Source organism: Abramis brama (genome assembly GCF_963993115.1).
Source record: "Abramis brama genome assembly, chromosome: 1".
NCBI classification, from domain to species: Eukaryota; Metazoa; Chordata; class Actinopteri; order Cypriniformes; family Leuciscidae; genus Abramis; species Abramis brama.
In genome coordinates, this window is record NC_139963.1 from 61199238 (window position 1) to 61208501 (window position 9264).

Sequence of the window (9264 nt, forward strand, 5' to 3'; positions counted from 1 at the left end):
GATGCCCTACTGGCTGCAGTCTCGCTGCCTAAGTTTAAACTGCGCTGGGTAAAAGAGGAAACCAGAAGAGATCACATCAAGTACCTTCTCACCACTGAGTGCCGCGCCCTAACAGTTGAAGAGCCTGCCACCCCAATGAGTGATGCTCCTCAACCTGCTGCAGTCACCTCCCGTGAGGATGACTTCTTTTCATTTGATGAAAAGCCCAATGCCATGGCTGATGCACCTATCAGTGGAAACAGAGGTAACAGCTTATTTCAATTCTGATCCGGTGATGGAAAGCCTGCATCAGTTTCCCAGAATTAAAAAAATTGCACTACTCTATAATGCACCAAAACCATCCAGTGCACCAGTCGAAAGACTTTTCAGTCTTGGGAGTCTGGTACTCACCCCAAAACGCAACCGTCTTGGTGATGGACGCTTTCAGCGCCTTATTCTGATGCGCTTCAACAGATATTTCAGTCAAGTGGGTATAATGGAATAGGCTAGCCCTCACCATAGCCGTAAGCACAGCTTCAATTTCCCTTTACTTTCATTATTCCATGTTCAGCTGCACGCTACCTCTGTTTTATGTTTGGCAGGAAACAGAACTTTTAAAATCCAATTTTCCTGTTGGAAATGTCTGACCATTACTGAAGTTTCTGATTTTGAACCATATTTGCTGTCAGGCCTTGTGGGCCCAAACACCTTAATTTCAGTTTTGTATTTCTAAAGGTTTTTCTCGTATGACTTCCCTTATTACTGAACTTTTTGGAGTTTGACTTAAATGACTGAGCCATATTTCCTGTTAGGCCTGTAGGCCCAAACACTTTAATTTAATTTTTGTATTCTCGAAAAGTGTCTAGTCTTATAGTTTCATAGAGCCAATTGCAATCTGTCTTGTTGTTGTAGCCTAAAGTGGATTTATTTTAACCTGCCTTTATTTGGTAGCCTGTTTTAACATGTAGGCCTAAGGATCTCTATTTGTTCTGTGTTTTCTTTCTAAGCAGTTAGGCTATGTTTAGCCTATATGTTCATTTCTATGGACTAAAATGACTGAGGCTGAGGGTTGGTCCTCCAATTGCACTTTATACTTCTCGAGAAAGCATAAGCTATGTTCATCATGCGCACTTTGTGCATGACAGTTTTGTGTTGTGAACCTCTTGAATTCAAAGAGAATAAAATAATGGCAACAATAAGAAAAGAACAAATGTGCATCTTGTCATGGCATTAGAGTTTACATACAGTTTTGTTGTGTCTTATATTTTGTCATTTTACAATGGTGAGTTCTACTTCTGTAGTTATTCTGTAGTTATTTTGGTGAAAGTAACTCAAAAGTAATACAGGAGTAATGTAACGCATTACAATTCTGAGACAGTAATATTGTAAGGTAAATAATTACTTTTAAATGACAGTAACAAGTAATCTATAATGTATTACAGTTTGTAAGTAACTTGCACAACACTGATAATGAGCCACGTGAGACATTAAATTAATACTAATAAATATGAATAGCGTTTTACCCTACAATAGTGCAACTATTTGGAACATAACTATTCCCTTAGTTCCCATAACTATTTGGAAAGTTTTATGATCATTTTCAGTTTCTGTGCGTTTTAATGATCTAACTACTTTATAGTGATTAATGTAGTTATCATAAGATCAAACTAGGTATATTTAGATTAATGTGGACATATTATGCAGCTGTAATTATTTATCTGTAGTGGTTGATGAAGATCATTAGTGATTGTTTTTGTGTTATTGATGTTTTATCCATGTCATAGTGTGAGAAATAACGGTTTTGTCTTTCACTAGAGCAGTTTTACAGGCTTTTATCATGTATCCTGACTCAAATAATGTGTTTCTAACAGCAAACACTCAGAATAAAGTGAGATGATCTGCTGATGATCCTGAATGGCTTGTTGAATGAGTGTTGATAGTCTGAGGCTCATCAATATTAACAGATCTGCTGAAAACACTCTTTATTTCATGACAATAGTTCCTGTTTTCACCTCATTTATTATGCTGATGTCTTCAGATCTCCTGTGAATTTACACTTAAAGCTCATTTCATTGGTGTCAACAGACTGAGGGGATTTGTTGGCTACAAATATTACTTATATTTTTTGGTTCAAATGCTTTTCTTACAGTTCTTTACTACATTCTAGACAGTTGCCCTTATTTAAATAAATGTCCCTTGCATTTAAAGAAATAAAGAGACCGTGTACCTCACCAGTGCCTATACTTTCATTTAATTGAACAACTTGAGTGGGTTGATTCCCTCATTGATTATAGACGGCGGATGTCCGCCCTGTTACATGTATATAGTATATTAAATGTAGGTTATATGTATTCAAAACTGTATAAAATATGGTATACTGTAAAATGTGATAAAAAAATAAAAGAACCTATTTCAAAGTTTGCGTTCTCAAGCCACCAAACACCGTTGTTGTGCAAATGAACAGCCAGAGCACATTAAAAGTTTCTCTTTTTAGTTAAAACAAGTTAATAACTAATGATCTTTGCAACGGAAGTGAATAAATAAAATAATAACTAGCTGGACAATAACTTTATTCTAGAGCGGCTGTAAAGCCAAAACAATCTGTGTTACTTTAATTTCCTATTATGACTGTAAAGCTGCTTTGAAACAATCTATATTGTTAAAAGCGCTATATATAGGAAGGTGACTTGACATCAGTGCATCTCTATAAAATATCAAACGAAAATTACCTTTATTTTCCGGTCTATATCGGTTCAGATTTCACACTGCAAAACATCTGTGACAGTGGTTAACATCAATTCTGGCAAGTAATCATGACCACCTGACGTGAATTATAAATAATTTTAAAGATATAAAAAGATATGGTCTAACCATCAGATATGCATTAAGACTTGCAGTATAAACGCAGCTTAAGTGGTTTCTCCACTGCATGGATCTTCATATGTCGCTTCAGGTGAGTTTTAAAAGAGAAACTCTTTCCACACTGATCACACGTGTGCGGGTTCTCTCTGCTGTGGATCCTCTCATGTCTTTTCAGAGATGATGACTGACCAAATCTCTTGTCACAGTGTGAACAATTGTAAGGCTTTTCTCCAGTGTGGATCCTCTCATGTGTTTTCAGACTTTTTGACCGACTGAATCTCTTTTCACAGTGTGAACACTTGTAAGGTTTTTCTCCAGTGTGAATTCTCTGGTGCTCTTTTAAACTGCACGCTGAAATAAAAGTCTTTCCACACTCAAAGCACATGTACTCTCTGACATCAGTGTGGATTTTCTGATGTATATGCAAATATTGCAGCGATGAAAAACTCTTTCCACACACAGAACATGAATGCGGCTTCTCCTTTGTATGAACTGTCAGGTGTGACTTCAGGTGTGATGTACTAAGAAATGTTTTCCCGCACTGATCACATGTGTACGGCTTCTCTCCAGTGTGGATCCTCATGTGAACATCAAGACTTTCTTTGAATGGGAAACGTTTCCCACACTGATTGCATGCATAAGGCTTCTCTCCAGTGTGGATCCTCTTGTGTCTCTTAAGGTGTGATGACACAATAAATGTTTTCCCACAATGATCACATGTGTGGGGCTTCTCTCCGGTGTGAACTCTCATGTGAACATGAAGACTTTGTTTGATTGTGAAACTCTTTCCACACTGATCACATGTGAACGGCTTCTCTCCTGAATGAACTCTCACGTGAACATGAAGACGCTGTTTGGCTGTGTAACTCTTTCCACACTGAGTGCAGGTGAAAGATTTCTTGACTCTTCTTTTCTTTAAAAATTTATTTTTAGTCTTTGAGCGACTCAAAGGTTTTTCTCCAGGTTTGACATGATGTTCCTCCTTCACTTCACTCAGTTCTTCTCTCTCCTCCTTCACTTCACTCAGTTCTTCACTCTCCTCCTTCACTTCACTCAGTTCTTCACTCTCCTCCTTCACTTCCCTCAGTTCTTCTCTCTCCTCCTTCACTTCACTCAGTTCTTCACTCTCCTCCTTCACTTCACTCAGTTCTTCACTCTCCTCCTTCACTTCCCTCAGTTCTTCTCTCTCCTCCTTCACTTCACTCAGTTCTTCACTCTCCTCCTTCACTTCACTCAGTTCTTCACTCTCCTCCTTCACTTCACTCAGTTCTTCTCTCTCCTCCTTCACTTCACTCAGTTCTTCGCTCTCCTCCTTCACTTCCATCAGTTCTTCACTCTCCTCCTTCACTTCCATCAGGTCTGAAATGAAAGAAATACATTTTTATTTTCAGTACATCAAAATAATTCAGTAATAGACAACTGCTATTAAATATTATGATAATTTTGATGCATTTTTAAATTATTATCCCTGAAACCTTCCATGAATGAGGTACATTGATCTTCCAATTAGAGATGCGCAGTTGGCGGTATTTGAGGTTGTTATGGTCCATAACTAGTCTTACCTGCTTGCCTTGCACATCTAATTAATGGGCACAGTTTTCCGACCATTTTATTGACAATTACAAATGTGAACATGCACTGTTGTGCGGTGGAATTTCATCGAATTTCGGAATGAATAGAGTCGGCGTTTCTTTAATATCGAGGCTCTATAGTTTATTATATGATTGTTAGGCCTGTTGTTGGTATAAAATCAATTGCACTTTGCCTGAAAAAGACGCGCTCTCCGCTCTCTTCCCGTGCATTCAAAATTAACGGGAGTCTTCAGAACAGGCTCGTCCTATAGTCGTCACCCTGACATGACAGTGCGTAGAGTTAATTAGCCTATAATGTAAATGACTTGTTATTTTATTTGAGCTTTCTATCTATTTGCTAAAAAATAAAGTGAAATAGGCATTCATTAGTAGTAGGCTAAATAGCAGCATGTTGAAATGATGTGCCAAAATGCGTTTTCTATTAGGCTACAATTAAAATATTGTACAGTAGTCTATCAGATAAGGTCAGGTTTGCCGAAGTGCATTTAATTTAGGCTATTTATTTATTTTCACTGCTATTTATTAGATTTACAGGCAGTTTACTGCTGATATTCTGAGGTAAGAGCTTTCTAGTCTCGCGGCTGTCATCAGCAGCGCCTTGCATCGCCCAATCAGCGGATGGCGGGCGCGGTTTTGAAAATTGGTCAAAAACGTTGGTGCGGATGGATGGCGGACGGATGATGAGTTTTGTGATGCGGTTGCGGATGAAATAATAGCCCATCCGCGCATCTCTACTTCCAATTATTACTTTTAAAACACAAATATATTCGATTCTTCTGTATTTATTTTACTAAATACTTTTTAATGTGAATGTGGGACACCAGAAACTCAAGATCAAGTGAATTTCTCTGTGTTATAGTTCAAGTTTAAATTTCTCTGTGTTATAGTTCAAGTTTAAAGTGTCCGTAGAAACTTTAACTAGTGTTGAATTTAAATGTTTTAATATAATTATCGGGATTTAGATTCTAAAAAGTTCTAATATACTTACAGTATAAATAATTTGTCAATTCTCCTGGTTGTTCCCCCTTTATTCCCAATACTATACATATTGTTTGCTTATATTTACAAGTAAGGACTGTATAGGTACACTATAATTACAGAATTCGTTTGTAAATTCGTCATAATTACTTGTACTTTACGGGCTATAATCTAAAGAATTACCAATTTATCTGTGTCCTACATGTTTCACTCAACCTGTTACTTCTGACATGGACCAATATAGAGGAAACCTGTGCATGTTTTAAGTAGCTTTTGTTTTGTCATTTTCCTGGTGAAATAAAGGATACAAAAAAAAAAGATTTTCCTCATTTTAAAAACAGCGTTTTTCTTAAACCTGTGACACTCAGGAAGTAACATCATCTGGGTCTCAGTTTTGACAGAAAATGTAGCATGTTTATCACATTCATCAACCCTGTTATCAAAGTTATTATTAAGAAATAAAATTAGAATAACGTCTATAATTTATGTAAAATACAACTTTATCAGCAACTATAAATCATGTTTGCTTAAGTTACACTTACAACCCTGTCAGCCATTCTGGAAAGTTCATTTACTTGATACAGTTTACTCTCACTATACTGAGAAATATCCAACATTTGGGTAATACATTTGTTTTTTGGAATTCATAATTCATAAAACATTTGGTATATTCCAACATGGTTGCAAAAAAAAAAAAAAAAAAGTGAACCATAAACCAAAGCTAAAATTATACTTATAGTATATATACTATATAGTTTGACCTCATGTTGACAATCAGTATGAAAGTTTCTCAAACCTCCCTTTACTGAACATTTGTTGAAAATCTGTACCTATTCATTACCTATTTCATAGTTTAACTGTTTATCTAAATGTGATGAATTGTTTGAATGTTTCTAACATGAATGTTCTTCAGCATCATGAATGAATGAAGAATAAACACCAACCTCTTTGTTCTTCAGGATCTTCAGTGTGTTTCATTCTGCAGGGTTCTGGATCACTCATGTTCTCACTGTCCTCTTTAATAAACTCAGTCTTTGCAGATTTCAGCTCTTCCTGATGCTCTGATGCTCGTCTTCACTTGTAGCTAATGGGAACTTACAGCATTTATTGGAGAATTACAGTGGGAGGATCTTCACTGATGATGTAATTGCTGTGGGAGGAGCTTCACTGTCCATGTGACTTCTGTGGGCGGAGCTTCACTGACTGAACTGCAGATTGGTTGGAGGAGATGATCTGCCAAAATCAAAAATATATCAGTAACTAAGTTGGTTTTTATAGGGTCAAAGAGCAGATGTCAAATGTTAGTCTGCATCAAATCAAATTTAAAAGTGATTTTATATACATAGAAAAACACATTAAATGCAAGTAAACTGTCCATTTTAATGTTTAAAATATATTTTGTAAAGACATTCAAAACATAGGTTAAATAATGTTAGAGTGAGCGGAGACAATTGCCACCTTAGATATAGAATGTTTTGTACATGCTCCCAACTATAGGGTTTCCAAATAAATTGAAAGAACAAGCAGAGATGTGTACAATCTTTATTTGACACTCAGTGAGATGTAAAAATATAATTATACATAAATTATCCTGGAAAAAAAATGTACACGTTACAAATGCAATAACTTTCACACAGAAAGAAAAGAATACTGATGTCATAAAGTCACTATCAATAAGTCATATTTGGGAAAGAGAAAGAAAAAAAATTAAAACAAAAAAGATCAAATTAATTAAATTCAAACAACCTCAATTCACACCTTCATGCAAATGTATAACCAAAAATCACAATCCACACAATAAACAAACAAAAGTATAAATGGATTAAATAAATCCCCCGAATCCCAGCAGTTTATAGCCCATGGTGGTTGTAAAGGAATTGACAGTAGATAAGAGCGGTGCCAATAACCACCCACTCAAGAACACAATTAATAGCCTAAAAAAAATCAAAATAAAGAAAATACAATTAACAATATAACAAATAAATAACTCAATACCCAATCATCACAGCACACGCACACACTTCCATACACACAAACACCACCACAAACACTCGTTCACACCGAGCTCACTCAAACACGCGCTCGCATCGACACACACTCACATAAAGCCCTGCTCACACAACCGTGCGGTGCGCGTAATGTAAATGTATGCAATAGGCTACATAGCAAAGTAATATTTGTTTATTAATCTGAATTTGTTATTGAAGACAAAGTGTACAATGTGTATTTGGAATAAGCCAATTAAAGATATCATTGAGCATATACTTTTACTCAAATAATAGCCTACACTTATGCTATATTGCTTACGTTTTGAAGACACTCGTAATGAATTTGTAATGTACTTGTAACACAAATAAAGTGCACTTTAATATCACTAATCATGCATGTAATTAGTCCCTACAGGCATAATATTACTTACAGTAAAGTACTTTTTACATAAAGTAAAAAAAATACTACTTGAGGTTGTTCCAATTTAACACACAAATGTACACTAAATACACTTAAAGTTGTGCTCTACTACAGTTTAATTACAACTAAAATATAAGTAAGTATTTGTAACATACTCTTCTTTTTTGTTAACAGAAATAAGATAAAAACTACCCCCAAAAAAGAAGGGTTCAGCCTTTCAATTGGGACATCCTTCGTCGCGCTGCTGTGACGCAATCGCACTTCAAATGCGCCCCCCCCCCCACACACACAGTTTCAGCGTCGAGTCTTCTGAGGTGAGGAGAGCAGTTCACGGTATTTCTCACATTTACACAACCATCAAACAAGCTTTATACAGTTGCGACATGCTAATTTCTGTATTGTTTTCATCGATCACAGCGATACTTGTGCGTCTTTTCTGGCGTCTTCCTTCTGAAATAAACATTTAGTGCAGCAGCAGCGAGCATGAGGAGAATATGTTGAGTTCATTCAGACCTGAGCGAGTTTGTGTGAGAAATTACTGAATGTCAAGTCAAGAGTTGGGTCATTCCACGAAATCGGTGCCTTTTCAACTTTAAAAATTTGAAAAATATAATTGTTTCAAACTGATTTTTTTCAATACCAATTAATTCAAGACATCTTAACGTGACAAAAAATTGTGTTGGGCCATCTCAAGCTATGCCATTTATTATTTTATGACTGTTTATTTATTTCATGTTTTGATATTTTCCTCAGTCCTGTTACTGACTAAAGTGATACTATATATAATACTTCCAATTACAAATATGCAACAGTTTGCACATATTTAAGTAGTATTTTGGTCCCTCTTTTCATTCAGATTATGTCATATTTAAAAAAAATATGTTTTATATCATAATTGCCATTCAGATTACTAAAAATGTCCTATTTCAGGGATGACATCACATTACAATTAAGAAATATCTATACTTTGACAAGACATTTATTTTAAAAAGGGTCTTGTCCAAAATGCAGTATAGTACATGTTACTATGGTGAGATCTGTTTGACTGTCAAATGTCATTTTTCTTTTAAAATATCAAATTAATGACAGTAACAGGACTGAGCTCTCAATAACCAAGAGGGTCTTTAGTCACCTATTGTTTGCCATTGCAGTTAATTGCATGCATTATGGACAAGAGTTATGAACTTATTTATGTACTAGTCACCTATGGAACATTAGGCCATGACAATCTGCTTCCATATGGGAGGTAATCTAGAATTACAGAAAATGAGATGGACTAAATCCAGAAGAACTGCGGGAATGTCTCCGAGATGCTTGAAGAAACCTTCCTGAAAAGCTACCTGAAAAACTATGCGCAAGTGTACTTGGACAAAAGCCGTTTTAAATGCAAATGGTTGTTACACCATATTGATTTGAATTAGTTAATAGAAGTTTTATTTTTGAA